This window comes from Eulemur rufifrons, chromosome 15 (genome assembly GCF_041146395.1).
Source record: "Eulemur rufifrons isolate Redbay chromosome 15, OSU_ERuf_1, whole genome shotgun sequence".
Taxonomy (NCBI): domain Eukaryota; kingdom Metazoa; phylum Chordata; class Mammalia; order Primates; family Lemuridae; genus Eulemur; species Eulemur rufifrons.
The window spans coordinates 104206680-104223463 of NC_090997.1; the positions used below are offsets into that span (position 1 = coordinate 104206680).

Sequence of the window (16784 nt, forward strand, 5' to 3'; positions counted from 1 at the left end):
AAACCAAATTTCCTTCCTTTATGCTACCAAACATTTGACAAACCTGAAAGTATCCTCGATAAAGTAGTTAATATACTAATGGAATTAAATATCACTTTTAAGTCCAGGTGACTGCAGGTATGCAAGTGCACACAGAATTCTATTTATCAATTTCAAACTGCTGTGAAAAGTGCTGAATTCCATTCTTTATGGGGGATAGAAAACATTTACAATAGCAACAGCTCCACAGTCACATCTTCTTGTAACTAGCTCTAAGAATGAAAAAAAAAATCTTTATGACAATAACAAGAAAATGAATTTCCATTTTAAAAGGCAGTCTCTTTGCCATCACTGGCTGCCCTGCCACCCAGCTCTTCTGAAGGCATTCAGACCCTTTGCTGGAATGTCTCAAAAATCAATAGCAATTTATTCTCTCTTTGGACCCCAAGCAACAAAAGTAAATAATACTGTCACCTCCAGTCTGCCTGCAGAACATGGTCACAAAAAAGAGACTTGCCACTAAAATACAACCTTATGCAGCTCTTTATCTATGCTGGCGCTGCTGATTGTATTGGCTTTCATAGGGGACAAATACTTCAGCAAAGCCACACAAAGAGATCAAGCTGTTGTACCTTAGCGAGACAGAATGCTGAGGCCTGAATTAAAAATAAGTCTTAACATCCAACTAAGCTTCCTGCTTCAACAATGAAAAAAGAAAAACAAGAGTATTTATTTTTCTAGATTATTAAAGATAAGGGGGAAAACATGAGATCAAATATGCCATATTTATAATTTTTTCCTATAGAAATTAAGAAAATCACCAGATCTCTGAAGCAACTAGTTGAACCGTAATATTCTTCAGCTAAAATCTCTACGTTGGCAATTTTTATACTATCTAACTGATACAAATATTAATCTATAAGCAAACTAAGACTTAAAAATTAAAGTTCTATTTTGGTGATGCTCAACAGCATAGGTGATGCCAACATTATCTAACTATAGAAGACACCATGCACTTTGGGATATTATATAAAGTGGCATTAGAAGCAACAGAAAGAGACTTAGGAATAATCTAGTAAAATCCTATCCATTTACAGAAAAAGGAAATCATGCCCTCCATCTAACCACCAGAAAACTGGCTAATGGAAGAAGCAAGACTGAAATCCAGTCTGACATTCTTTTCGCTATAGTGCTTATTGATGAAAATTACTAACAGGCATACTAGAAAAGGATCAAAGTCACTTTGACATGAATATATTGTAAGCCAGCATCCCTCAGGGCTGTAAATTATTCCTTAAGAGAAAAATCAAGCACTTTGAAACATTTGTGCAGTAATTAAAAATTTCAAATCATAGGAGATTTTGTCAATCATACCAGAAGTTTTTGTTGCATATCTGCTGTGTACTTATCACTAGTAAAATACATATACAAGTTTAAGAACTGTAAAAAAAAAAATCGAAAACAATCAGCTGTCAAATTGTGTGGTTGAAGAAGGAATGGAAGTCGATCAGGTGCTGGGGGAGTTAGTTGAGGGAGCAGGAGGAAGACAGTTCATTGAGGCACACACCAGCGGGCACAGACAGTGAGGGCTGGGGGTGCCCTGGGACGATGGCCTGGTGGGGAGAAGTAGGCTGGGGCCACAGGCAGGAAACCCTAAAAAGTCAGGCAGAAGGATCTGAATTGGATGTGGTAGAGACCCCAAATAATATAGAGTTAAGCATTTTATCTTGGGAACATCACTGCAATTGTTATTTGGCTCACTCCTAGCTCAAAAAAACAAAAAATACTTTAAAGGTATTGTCTTAATTGGTCAGAAAAATATGACTGAAAATATGACAGTTTTTTTAAATCAAACTATTGTTTATTTGAAATTTCATTTACATAACCAAAAACGTATCATTGGTAAAAAAAATTCATTCAAGACTTACACAGTTTTCTGGTAAAATTAATATCACTAAGTTAAGGAGGAAAAAAAATCTCTGAATCCCTCATTTTTATTTTGTGACATTAACCACTTCAGCAAAGAAAAATAAACACTGGGACTAAGAATTTTGATAAATCCAGGTTTAAATTGTGTACTTCAAAGAAGATACAATCAAATGAATGCACTCCTCTTGCTATAAAATAAGTATCTAAGGTTAACCATTAAAGCTGACTCAACATTATATTTAAAAACAATCATCCTTTTCTGTTTTTTCAGACTTTAGAAAATTTGCAAACTTTGTAGAAAACCAGTGGGATTTTATGCATTCATTGTAGAAAATTTTGGGGGAAAAATATATAAACACAATCACATAAAAACCTACCCACCACAGAGGTCTACTCTAACATTTGTTATAGGCTTCTTTCTGATTTAAAAGCAATCTACGGTGGAAATATAAATACTTTACTTATCATTGTCCATACATATTAAATGTCTGGAAATTACTATGTCAAAGTAACACACTAAGTCCACTTATACGAATTTACCTTATAGAAAAAATTGTAGACAATGGTCTAGCAACAGTAATGTTCAATGAAATCTTGTTAGAAACGTTGAAAATTGGAAACAATTTTAGTAGTCAAGAGGAAGGCATTCAATAAGTTATAAACATATTCATACTTTCTCATCATTTTTTTTTTTTTTTGAGACAGAGTCTCACTCTGTCACCCAGGCTAGAGTGCAATGGCGTCATCAGAGCTAACTGCAATCTCAATTCCTGGCCTCAAGCAATCCTCCCGCCTCGGCCTCCCAGAGTGCTAGGATTACAGACATGAGTCACTGCTCCCAGCCTGTCATCATTTTTTATTTATATTAAGTATAGTCAATGTTCATCCATTTAATTCTATTTTCCTAGTTTTTGAAGAAGAGCTCCCAGAATATTTACAAATTAATCTGCAAACACTGAATGGTGGTGACTAAACTGATGCTCTCTTGAAGTGCCTTGGAGGCATGAACCTTGGGCACCTGTGTGACATCCTATCTTTAGTGCCCATAACAATGCCTGGTACAGAGGACATAGTCAATATGTATTTAATGGAGTGAAAAGAAAGAGTTAATAATCATTTGTAACATATACTCACTCAAAAAATTCTGAAGCAACTTATAACAAAGCATGATAAAATGTAGACTAAAAAAATAAATGTACATAAAAGTAAGGGTAAAAACCAAGACTTCTCAGCCATACAGAGGAATAAGGAAAACAACATAATTAGGAATCCAAGCTCTTGTTAACACTCAATTGTATGTTTGAGCTTCCCATTAGGCAAGGCTGGAGCAGAACTACAGTGAGGCACAAGACAGTAATGGTTAAAAGTTAAACATCATAGCCAAGCTAGCAGGATTCAAAGCCTGACTTCACCAATTCGCATTGTAGAACTCTGGGGAAATGAGTGACTTTTTTCTGGGTCTCTTCTTCCTCACACGTAGAATGCAGCTGTTATGAGAGTAACACCATGGGGTCTGAAATTAACGCCAACCAGTCAAAGCACAGTGTTAATTGCATGGTGTTGGAACACATTAAGAGCTCCATGTATGCCAAATACTGTTAATATTTATCATTATAGTTTTGACTATATGCAAACAATACTACTCAGTTCTTCTAGGCTGCATTTATTTCATAGATTCAATATTTATTGAGACTAAGTATTTATTTAAAAACTTGGTTAACTGAAGCCCTACCAATGTCTTCAAAAGCCTGACATGGAAATGGAAGAAACAGAAGTACCAGCATGTAATTAAGACTAAGGTGACATGTACCATAATAGAGGTAATCATGTGTTCCTTGAACTGAGAGGGGGAAATTATGAGATATTGGAATAAGAGAGCCCAGTAAAGGTGACATGGGAACTGGGACATGAAAGAGAAGCTACTATAAATCAAAATAGGGAAATGGTATCGGAAAGTCATTCTAGGCAGAGTAGACAGCATGAATAAAGAAACTGAGGCATGGGAGGACGTAAGAAACAGACAGTAATTGGAAGAAGAGTGATCTGATGCTGGCAGAAGTATGACAGCATACAAAACAGTAACATTCTGTTGGGGTCAATTTTTGAAGGCACTCGTGCAAATCATGCTATTTGGACTTTATCAGATAGGCAAAGGAGACTAAGCTTGAGCCAATAATGACATCAGTGTTTTAGATATTAAGAGAATCACAGATGATAAATTGGGTTTAGAGAGTAGAAAGAAAGAGGCCAAAAGACCAATAATTTAGGTAAAAAATAATACCAGATAACAAATAATACAGATTGGAAACAAGACAAGACAGTGGGGTTGGAAAGAAGGAAACATATAAGAAATATTACAGAGATACAATTAAAACAATTAGTAGACGGGATAGTCAAAGACAATTTCATGGTTTTGACCTTATATTGCTAGGACAGTGATAAAATTAATAAAGGGAGGTAACACAGAGGGAGCACAATTTGAGGTGGCAGAGAAAGAAGGGTTTATTTTTAAATAGTAATAGATTGGTTTGTGGTAGCTCTGGAACATAAGGGAGAGATGATGTCCAACAGAAAGATGGAAATAAGGAACAGAAGTTCAGAATGTGGATTAAGAAGTAATCTATACATAGATGACAGCCCAATTTATAACAGTGGGTGAACTTACAAAGAGAGAGCACTTACAGTCAGAAGGAAACAAAAGTAATGCCATCTATTTTATCAATAAAAAGAATAAAATACATAAAATAATCACTAGGCAGGACCTATCTGAAGAGAACTGCAAGCTATACTAAAGGATAGATAGAGACACCTTAATAAATTTAGAGAGGTATGTGCTTGGATAGGAAGAATAATTTGTTTCAAGTCATCAATTCTCTAATTAATCTGCAGTTTTAATGTAATTCTAATAAAAAACTGCAATATATTTTGGGGAAGCTTAATGAAGTTATTCCAAAGTCATCTGGAATGAGTATCTGAGAATAACAATTTTTAAACGAGTAATGATGAAAGGAGAAACTGACCTAGCAGATATTAAAACATATTATAAAAGCTCAGTAATATAATATTGACTCATACAGAAAGATTACTGGGTTAGAAAGTCCAGAAAAAGACACAAGTATGTATAATTAGTCAAACTATGAAAACGTGATTTCAAACCAGCAAGGAAAAAGATAACTTAAGAAGCAATATAATGATAAAGGTTTTTCTTCTGAGTTTGGCTGGAGATGATGGAGGAAATCTGAGCTTTTCATATTTAGAGAGGAAGACTTTAGTGATGGAAATACAAAAAAAGAGTGTTCAGTTATTATAAAGTTATGGAAATAAGGGAGTTGTGGATTCTAGCAAATGTTTAATGCTGGAGGGATCAAAGCCAAAACCACTGACCATAATGAAATGATGCCTTTAGAAAGGAAATGTCAAGAAGGATTATTTGACTACAGCTCTTAAGAACAGATGTCTTGATGAGTTTCTATATCCAACTTACTGGAAATAAAAGAATAGCAGAGGTGAAAAACATAAAACTTTATTGTCAAAGAGTGGGCTTGCCAAGTTTAGGATTTCTGAGTTGTCAGTTCAGAGAAATGGCATAATAAATCAGCCTGCAACAGTAGAAATGTCTGGGCAGGATTTTGGCAGGTCAGTAATGTAGACTCTGAAGTTCCCAAAAGAAATGCCTAAGAATTAGGCAGGAGAGGAATGGGAAGTTGAGTGATAAGGCCCTCCATTGCTGTGGAGGGGTGGTCTGGGGTAAAAAGAGGAAGAGAAAGGAAAGGAAGCGATTTACCTAAATATGTGGAGAGCTTCAACTAAGGTAAAAAGTTACTGACAACCAGACCGTGAGGCAGAGATATATTAATTTTCTCTCCATCGCTCCTAACACATAGCACATATATTGTAAAAGATTACCTAAGAATCAATGCACGTTGTAGGAATACTGGAAAAAATACTGAAGAACCTAAAGACAACCTCATGATCGGATCACAAGGCATTGGAGACCAAACACAGTAAGCACCACATGAAGGGGCACGGGGTGGGTAGCATCACCATAAGAAAGCCCAGCTCAGCCCTTGCCAAGAGGCAGAAAGACTTAAAAGGAAGGGCAGAGGGGGAAGGGTAGTTCAAGCTGAGCTAGAAATGGTTACAAGGTTATTTCATCCTCCCTGCAAAGGTTCACTTCCAGGTACTCAGCTAGGCTGGCCTTCCAGCCTCTATATCCATGAGTCCTCACTCTGTGAAAAGCACTGGGGAGAATAAAAACAGACAAACAAAACACTCTGTGCACCTGAAACTGTCATCACAGGCAAAATTTTTGAAATGGTGAACTTAGCTGATTCTTGATATCTTTGTGTAACAGAGAAAAAGAGAAAATATTTGCAAACTACTGTTTATTTCTGAATTTCAGATTTTGTTCTCTAAATCATACTGGTCTGGAATTCTGTCAGAGGTAAATATATTTAGACTGTGACTGATTTATCCTATAAAGTCAGTCTGTCGATTGCTAGCATGAAGTGTAACTGCGAAGCTGACCCACATTTGTACCGGCACCAACTCAGGAGGCGATGGCTAGCTTGCAAATACCATTTGGAAAAGGGCTAGGCAAACAGATTAAAAGGACTACATTTTTTAAACATTGAGGTCTAATTGATATACAATAAACTCCACATATTTAATGTGTACAATTTGACATACTGGACATATGTATATACCCATGAAACTATTACCATAATCAAGATAATGAGTGGGTGTGAATATATACATATATTACCCCCAGAAGATTCCTCCTGCCTCTCCCAGACATCCTCCTGCCTCCTGCCCTCCAATCACCCATCTAAACTGTACTTTAGCTTGCATTTTCTGGAATTTATACAAATAAAATCACAAAGTTTATACTCTTTTTTTTTTCCTCTGGTTTCTTTTCTTCCAAATAACAATTCTGGATATCATTTCATGCTATTGCATGTATCAACAGTTCATTCCTTTTTACTGTTGAATAGTATTCCATTATATGGATATATGCCAATTTATTTAACTATTCACCTGTTGATGGCTATTGGAGTTATTTCTAGTTTTTGCCTATTTACAAATAAAGCTGCTATGGATATTTGTGTGTGAGCCTTTGCATTTCATTTCTCATGGTAAATGTCTAGGAGTGGAAGAGCTAGGTCACAAGGTAGCTGTATATTTGACTATTTAAGACACTGACAAACCCTTTTTTCCCAAAGTGGTTTCTCCATTTTCCATTCCAACCTGTGATGTATATGAGACTTCCAGTTGCTCTGCATCCTCAACGACACTTGGCATTACCATTCTAATAGATGTATAATGGCATTGTGGCTTCAACTTGCGTTTCCCTAATGACTAACAGTGTTGAGTATCTTTTCATGTGCTTATTTGCCACCTGTATACTATTGTTGGTGAAGTATTTGTTCAAATCACTTGTCTATGTTTTATTGAGTTGTTTTATTATTTATTGAGTTTTGAGATTTCTTTATATAGTCTAAATATAACTCCTTTTATCAGATATGTGACTTTCAAATGGTTCTCCCAGTCTTGCCTTGCCTTTCCATTGTCTTAACAATGTGTTTTATACAGCAAAAGTTCTCAGTGTTGATGAAGTCTAGTTTATTATTTTTTTTTTCTTTTATGGATCATGTTCTTGGTGTTGTATCTAAGAAAACATTGCCTATTTTGAAGTCATGAAGATTATCTATTTTCTTACTTAGAAATTTTTAAAGTTTTAAGTTTTCCATTTAAATCTATGATTTAAAAAAAAAATTTTAAACTATGTCTTATCTGGCAGAAGTTAGCAACCACCTATTAATGAAGTTGCTACATGCATGTCTCAACTATTGTGGGAGACTGTTTAGGACAAATGTCGCCTGATATTTGATATTTTTCAAAGGGCAAAGGCTTTACTCCAGTGTCAACGTCATGGAAAGTAAAAACTATGATGTGAGAGTTATGCTCCCTGGTTGTCCTCTCTATCTTGCCTCTGACTCCTGAAACCTCAAAAATGAAGGTTCTGAGGAGGAACATGCCAGTGAGGTCAGAGTCATGGGTTCAAGCCTTAAGCTCAGCAGTTTGAGGAGCCACATTTTAAATTCTCCCCCACTGTAACTTCCTTGTTCATTGCTTGAGTATATTTCCTTTTCAATATTAGTGTTAAAATTTTGCTGCCATCTAGGTTTTTTCTTTTTTGCTTCTGATCTTATTTCCTTTCACATTGAAAATATTATGTTCTGCTTTCCCAAAATTATTAAATGCATACAACTAGCCTTTTATTTTCTTCCTCAAATGGTATTAAGTATACATACATATATGTTTATATGTTGTGAGCCCAAGATTATTGACATACAACTCCAAAGCTAGCTAGTAAATGCAAAATTTAATTCCCACGGCAATTTTAACTCCGCAGAGCAGCCTCGATAAACTGATGAGAGAGCAATAAGTAGCTTATCATTTAGAGGTATCAGATCTGTTTCTAGTCCTATGGTATTTCAGTAAAATGTTTATTTCAATAAACTTAATGCAAAAGATAAGATCACAAACGTTTGTAAATTGATTTTTTAAAAAACTAAAACATAAATTCACTAGTGAAGCTCACAATTTAGGTAATAACCCTACTGTAAAGAGTTTAACAGAGTAAACATTGACTCCTTATTTTTCTCATAAATTCATGTTTACATATATAGACTTTGTTTAAAGCACTCTTCAGTAATCATTTTCTGACCACTGAATCCAAAACAATTTTTTAATAGTATACAACAGGAGATATTTAATATGAGCTGTTTTCCAAATTATCTTTATTTACTGTTTTCACAGTAGCCACATGTGATAAATATTGGAAAAGGCACTATTAGATTCAAGCCTCACTTTCTAGTAGATGATAATCAAAAATGTAAGAGACAAAGACAAATACAACAAAAAGTTATTGCAAAAAGTAGGCAAAATATTTTAAAAATCTCTCATTTGGCTCCTCAACTTCACATTTATTTTTGAATAATTCTAAAAACAGCCAGGAAGGTTCCTCTGTGCTCAGCAGCACAGAATAGCACATGGACTTTCTTGTTTCCTTTTCTTTCATGAAGAAAATAAGAAAGTGGGAGAAAAAGTAATATAGTATATCAGCTAAAAGTGCAGAAATTTACCAAGAACAAATTCTCTTGTCAGATTTCTAACTCTATAAATTATAAAAAATAGATATAACTCAGAAAAAAATGTATCATTAAATAAAATTGTTATGACAGAAATTAAAGAAACTTTACATGTGTTAGATGTCCAGTGTTGGTGTTGGGTGTGATAAAATGAGTATTTTTATATGTGATAACATTTTAGAAAAATAATATTGCTATACATATTCATTAGTTTTAAAATGTTCATACCCTTTGACACAGTAAATTCCATTTCTCTGAATCTACCAGAGATTTTCAAAAATAATCTTACATTTGTTAAAAGCTTCAGTCACAGAGTGCTATATAGAATAGCAACAGTGAAAACATCCCAGCTACACTACAACAGAGAACACTTAAGAACATACAGTGGATTCTATTCACTTGGTGGACCATTATGTAGACAGGAAAGTTACATTTGTAAACAGTATGTAATAACTTCATAATATTAAATAAAATTTTCAGATGTAAAACTGTACAAAGATGGTAATTATACCTATATTAAAAATGATTCATAGAATCAAAATGACTTTGAGGAAATCCAGTATCACTAAAAACTCAAACAGTAGTTTTATTGGGGCAGTGAAACTACAGTGATTTTTATTTTACTTTCTTTTATTTTACAAATGTTATTTAATGAGCATGCATTATTTTAAAATGCAAAACAGGTGATTTTTTAATAAGAGAGCCAGGAAATACAAATATGTTCATGTGTCTCTAATAGCAAAGGGGACAAGCCTACCTTATTCTAGGCCTGTGCTGTCCAAGAGTGGCCACTAGCCACAGGTAACTATTTAAATTTAAAGTAATTAAAATAGGCCGGGAGTGGTGGTGGCTCACACCTATAATACTAGCACTCCAGAAGGCCAAGGTGGGAGGATCATTTGAGCTCAGGAATTCAAGATCAGCCTGACCCCCGTCTCTACTAAAAAAAAAAAAATACAAAGAAATTAGCTGGACAATTTATATATATATATATATATATATATATATATATATAAAAATAAAAATTAGCCGGGCATGGTGGCACATGCCTGTAGTCCCAGCTACTCCGGAGGCTCAGGCAGGAGGATCACTTGAGCTCAGGAGTTTGAGGTTGCTGTGAGCTAGGCTGACACCACGGCACCCTAGCCTGGGCAACAAAGTGAGACTCTGTCTCAAAAAAAATGAATAAATAAATTTAAAGTAATTAAAATAAAATAAAATACAAAGTTTAGTTCCTCAGTCACACTAACTACATTTCAAATGGTCAACAGCCATATGCTACTAGTATCAGACAGCAGAGAGAGTATTTGCATCATCGTAGAAAATCCTATTAGAAAAAGCTGCTCTAGATAACTGGCAAGAGCTCTTAGAAGATAAACAACCTCTAGAAAAGGATAATTCAGAAGGCACAAGTCTGTCTAGTTAGTCTACTCTAAACCAGCAACCTCACTCTATTCAGGAGGTCTACCCTATAGGATGGAATATGCTATACTAATGACTGGCTCATGGGTCATTAGCAAATTAACTAAAAATTATTAGGTATTTTGGCTAGATTCCTGGGGATGTTATTTCTGGTACCTAATAAATTCATACAAAAATCATGTCTCTTAGAGGTTTATATACCTGAAAAACTAGAATTACCCTAAAATGGAATAATTTCACCAACATGAAGTCTTCCCAGAGAGTAAACAAATTTGTCTTTGTCTTGTAATAATGGTTTGTCTTGGGGAGGCAGAAACAGAGGAAACAAAAAGAGAATTTTGGAAATAATACCTTTTAAAACCTTTTCTTTTAAAATTTCTGAACAAAGGGCAAGAATGAAGGAATAAATTCATTTGAAAAACTAGTACCTCAGAGTAGTATCAAAATCATTTAAATGGATAAATATTTAAGAGCAAAAAACATATCTTTTTCTTTATTTGAGAAAGTGCAATAGTATGAAACAATAAGAATACAATTCAAGAAACCATCATTAATGACGGTTTAATCTACTACAGTATTTTCTGCAGCTGGTATTCCATTACATATAACACATTTCCCATTAGAATGTTTATTTAATTTTCTTGATTTACCCTCATCATTGTGTGAAAATGTTCCAATCAATTTTAAATTAATAGGCTGTCTTCATTTCAAATACGCAGGCTGGATTTTACTGACATAATGTGAACACTACAGAAAGCCATTTATCTTTGTTGAAGTATGCCAAGATCCTCTGATTTTCTGCAGTGTTTTCCACCCTTGAGATTTAAAACTGAACTCTTTAGCCAAGAAAATCAAGGCAGCATAAATTGTAACTATCAAGATAAAACTTGCATATAAAAGTGTTTTATTTCCCCATAGCTTTCTATACAATTTGAAAATTTTGCCTACTTTAAGGTTACTAAATGTTCCTAGAGGTAAGGATTTTATCCCCATAGCAATTGATACCAGTGGATAACCCTAATAAAGCATAAGCTGAATGATGACCTTTAAAATGTGTCCATTCAGAGAGGAGAGGCAGGATACTCAGGAAAAACTTAGTATCAATATTTAGAGTCAGAAATCTTGGATTTTGTGCTCGCTTCAGCAGCACATATACTAAAATTGGAACGATACAGAGAAGATTAGCAAAAAAAAATTTTAAATAAAAAAATAAATAAATAAAAAGAAATCTTCGATTTTATTAACAATTCTGATTTGCTAACCTCTGTTTCTTTATCTATAAAATTAAGATACTAAGAATTCATAATTTAGAGGGTTATTGTTTTCATGATGGAACAAGGAAGGACACAGGAACAGGTTACTTATTTTAAATTCTGATCTACATTAATGAGGTAAATTATTTGAAACAAAACCAGAAAAAATGGTTATGATTAAAAAACAAATTACAGCAGAATAGCCTCCCTTTAAATATATCTAATAATATGAACAGATATGTGAAATATATAAATAAGGGCATAAGTATTCATTTTACCAAAAGTTGTCATTAAACAGAACTTCTTAAGACTTTTAAAATGTAACTTAAGAATGTAATCTAAACATAATATTTTTCATAGACATGTTTATGATATAAAATAAAGATTCGCCATTTATATAAATTGCATTTATTTTATTAAATAAGTCAGCAGCAGGTGCAGACATCCTCCTGCCCATGTACAAGTCAGCCCCACCGCTTACCAGCTGTGGACCTTGGGCAAATGACTGTACAGATCTGGTCATTAACGCTCTCACCTGTAAGATGCGGATGACGAGACGTACTTCGTGGTGTTGCTATGATGATTCAATTACAATGCCAGGAAGCATGTTGCACAGGTGTGCACTACAATGGATCGATGTATGTCTGCAGTTATCTCTGCAGCAGTTGGTCATGAAGACTCTTATATTTTTGACTAGAGATATGTTGTATTTTAAAACTTCCAGTTTTAATAAATGTAACCTTGAGAAAAATTGTGCTACCTTTTCAATACTTTAAAAAGTATCTGAATGTTTTTTCATATAAAAGTAAACATATACATAAAAATGTTATTTTTACATTAAAATATGAAAAGCATGTGGAGGGAGAAAGGGGAAAACACGGGATAAATAAAAGCTATAGGTATTCCTTTACACCTTTACCACTTCCATTAAAAGGTGGGAAACCCATTCCCTTTTCCTTTGCTATAAGAAAGTAACAAATGGTAAATGCTTTAGCCAGAAAGAAAGAGAAGTAGAGAAAATCCACGGACTAAAATTTAAATCCAGTGACTAAAACTATCTTCTCTATGCTCACCACAACCAAAATCTGTATTTCTAGCTCTGTTCTTTCCTTAGACCCAGAATCATGGGCCACTGCTAGTAACCAAACTCAACATTTGTCACCCAGAGCTGAGCACTTTTGCCAGCAGACCCTACCCTCCCCTGCTTTATTCCCATCTCAGTGAATGTCACCTGCACAGACCACTTCTGATCTCTCTCTGTCTCTCCTCCCATCATTACTGTGTGTGCACTAAGCATTGTAATTACAGAGACTTGGGCAAAGTAGAGGGTGAGCATGGTTGTTCACACCTGGTGTCCACTCTGAAAAGACAGTGCAGAAATTATTAACTAGGAATGTATCCCTCAGGCTTCTCAAGCACCATCTGGGTCACATATAAGGAAATAACAGTAACAAAAACAAAAGTTAACTGAAAAAATACTAACAGAGAACAAAATGGTGGTACAATTTTTCTCTAAAATATAGAAAGTGATCAATAAAATGAAAAATTATGTTTCACTTCACCACAGATATTATCACAATTTAGCCACAGCTGAAAATTTAAAGAATGAAACTTTTTCAGGCAACCCAGTAGTGCTTAGCTGCCTTGATATCTTAAGCATGCTCCAGTGTACTCAAAGCATCAGACAATTAATAAAACAATATAATTCCTGAGGAGGAACAAAGAAGTCATACCAAATACATCAGTGTGTAGTGTAATGGCTGATTTTAGAGAAGTTTTTTGTTTCATTTCTTGAGTTTTGGTTTTGTTTTGTTTTATGTGGCTTGGGGCAAGGTAAAAGCCATTTGGGGAGGCTGGAAATTTGACCTTTTTTATGAGTCCTTGGGCTGGAAAATAAATTCTTTTGGACATCACAAAGGAATCCACAAATAATCAGAATAAACAAATATTGGCAATGCTTTATATCAAAAGGATAGCCTAAACTACTTCATTCTTAATTTGAATGGCAACTATATCAGTCAGCTCAGGCTGCCCTAACAAAACATCATAGACTAGGAGACTTCAACCACAGAAATTTATTTTCTCACAGTTCGGAAGGCTGTAATTCCAAAATCAGGGTACCGGCATGGATGGGCTCTCGTGAGGGCTCTCTTCCTTCCTGGCTTGCAGATGGCTGCCATCTCCCTGGATCCTCACACGGTGGGGGGCAGGGGAGAGCACATGAGTACCAGCATGAGCACAAGCTCTCTGGTGTCTCTTCTTATGAAGGCACTAATCCCATCATGGGGGCCCCACCCTCATGACCTCATCTAACCCTAATTATCTCCCAAAGGCCCCATCTCCATATACCATCACATTGGGGGTTCACACCTCAACATATGAATTGGGAGAGGCAGGGGAACACAATTCAGTCCACAGTGGCAACTTACAACGGATCAATATTGAAAAATGGCCCTGAACATTTGGCAGTACATGAGAATTGTATTGTGACTCTGTCTAAAAAAGCTAATTTAAGTTCATAATATATAAAGAAATGAAAGGAAGACATAAAAAGTATGTGAAGAGGACCTAAGCTATACTCCTGAGAACATCTCAGAGGAAAAATAGTTTATTTCTCATTTTTCTATATAGGACTGAGATGAGATAAAGCCAGATAAACTCAATTTCATGTTTATAAATTGATATGCCTAATCTTAACTTGACCATCTTATTGCAGAGGCTATGCATCTAAAAATGATAGAAAAGTAATCACACTCTTGCTTATGAGCAATCTACATGAAATATAAAACTTAACCTTCTAAGAAATTATAACAACTTGTTATTGAAGACATGTATGTAAATTTTCCCACCTGTGTTACTTTTTTATACAGGCCAAACCCAGCAAGAATCTCTAATTATCATACCAGTAGGATGGCTTAACAAGGGTTTAGACAGCCCACAAATGCAATTTGATTCTCAGCATGACAGAAAGAACCATAATTTACAACCTCCAGCAACAAGTAACTATGAACATTAAGATCGTATTAATTTACACAATAGAAAGATCATTGCTCTTAGATTAGTAAGAACAACAGAAAAGGAATATTTTGAGAACCCTTGGTGCTGGATTTGGAACATAAAAATTATGATAGTGAGTCTAACTGTTGAAGCACTTACACATACCTGTGTATCAGGGTGTCTATTAGAATTACTCTGCTCACACCAGGAAAATATTTTACTTAAATAAGCACCCTGAATAAAACATCAAATCATAAGGTAAATGCCTAAATTACAAATAGTAGTGCTTTATATATGGATAAATCTCATAGACATAATATTGACTGCAAAAAATCAGAAATAAAAGAAAACATAATGTGTGATTCCATCTATATGAAGTTAAGAACAGGCAAAAATAATCTATAATGATAGATGTCAGATGGCAGTGACTTTTGATGAGGGTATTGACTTGGGAGGGTACATGAAGGAGCATTCATGACTTAGAAAATTTCTACATCTTAATCTGGATACTAAGAATATGAGTATGTAACATATGGAAAAATTCTTTGAGCTCCACATACACAATTTGTATAGTTCACTATTTGCATTGTGAACTAAAAATAAAATACTAAGCCCTCTGCTAACTGAATAGACCCCTCTTGGCCAAGGGGACCCCAGAAATAGCTTAAAACTGAGTTCCCAACCATGATGGGATGGGAGAGATAAAGCACAATTAGAGGCATATAATCTCCTTTAATAAATACTCATGACTCCTCCTATAGCTTGTTAAATACATATATTTGACCACCCTGCTCAGTATAAAATCCTGTTCCCTTTTGTCTCTTTTTTGAAACATGTGTGCCTGGCTTCTGGCCAGGGTTCAGCTTCCCAATCTGTTGGAATAGGCACCCAATAGGCTGTTCCCTTTTATGAGAAATAAAGCACTCCTTTTTCCAAAATATAAACCTCGAGGTTTTTAGTTAACAGTATGATATACCTCAATGGAAATTTTTAAATGGTCAATAGTATTAGATAATAATTGAATAAAAATAAATAATAGATCAATAGTATTAGATCACTATCTAATAAATATACAATAGTCTTTATCTTCCCTAAAACAAAATTTCAATTGTAACTGTACTTTAGTAAGTACCAATAGTACACACACTTAGGAAGTTTTAAAACCTATCTCCTTATATAGCACAGCATTACATATTTTACATTTCAATGTGGCTCCAACTCCTAATCCTCCTGTCAAGATCCCCACATAAGCCAGGCTATTGATAAAACAATTGCTACTCCTATAAAGAGTTTTATTTGCTCTCGTTGCCTATCAGCTTAATACATAGGAGAATATACTTGAAAAGGATCAAGTTCTATAAACAGGACTAAATGATTATGGAGTAGGCATCTTTATAATTGTGTTTTTACTTTTTACCCCCAGTTGTTTCTCAGGAATACAGCGGAAATTGAACCATAAAGCTTAACTTGACAGAAAGGCATTAGCCTACCACACTAAACCACAAAGATAGGAGAGACAGTTATTTATGAAGAAACACTCTTCTCTATTATCCTTTTGAGATTCTACAAAACGGCTAAATATTGATGCATTTCCAAGTCACCTTTTCCCCCACTTCTTGTATTAACAAGCAGGAGTACGTCTGAGATGCTACTAATTTGTCAAGATCAGGTAAATAGAATTGTCGTACAGAGCACATTGCTCTCATTCCTACAAGGGCTCTGCAACCCTGCAGGTTATTAATAATTCATGGGTCTTAGTTCACAACAGGGGCATTACTCAGAGGGCATCATTCTTATTGAAAGAAGTTTAACAGGGATGGGCAGATAAACAATGCACAAGTCAAACAAGAAGAAGCCTCCTATGAATTTGTGGACATTGAAGATCTGTTAGAGTTCCAACTACTACAGTCAAAATAAAGTGCTCAGCATTCTTCACCCATCCTTATATTGCCTGTTACGCTGATTCTAACCATTTTTAGAATTATATCAGTTGCATAAACACAGAAATTCCTTTAAAATTATTTCACAGTTATATGCTGACATACAGAAT

The 16784-nt window shown here is 34.8% G+C and overlaps 1 protein-coding gene and 1 pseudogene across 1 annotated transcript in view; one reads left to right on the top strand and one right to left on the bottom strand.

Moving 5' to 3' along the window:
* The window catches only part of PRKN (parkin RBR E3 ubiquitin protein ligase), a 1165698-nt gene that overhangs the window by 1115331 nt on the left and 33583 nt on the right, over positions 1–16784 (bottom strand). The window lies entirely within an intron of this gene.
* LOC138396154 (U6 spliceosomal RNA) lies at positions 11616–11671 on the top strand (annotated as a pseudogene).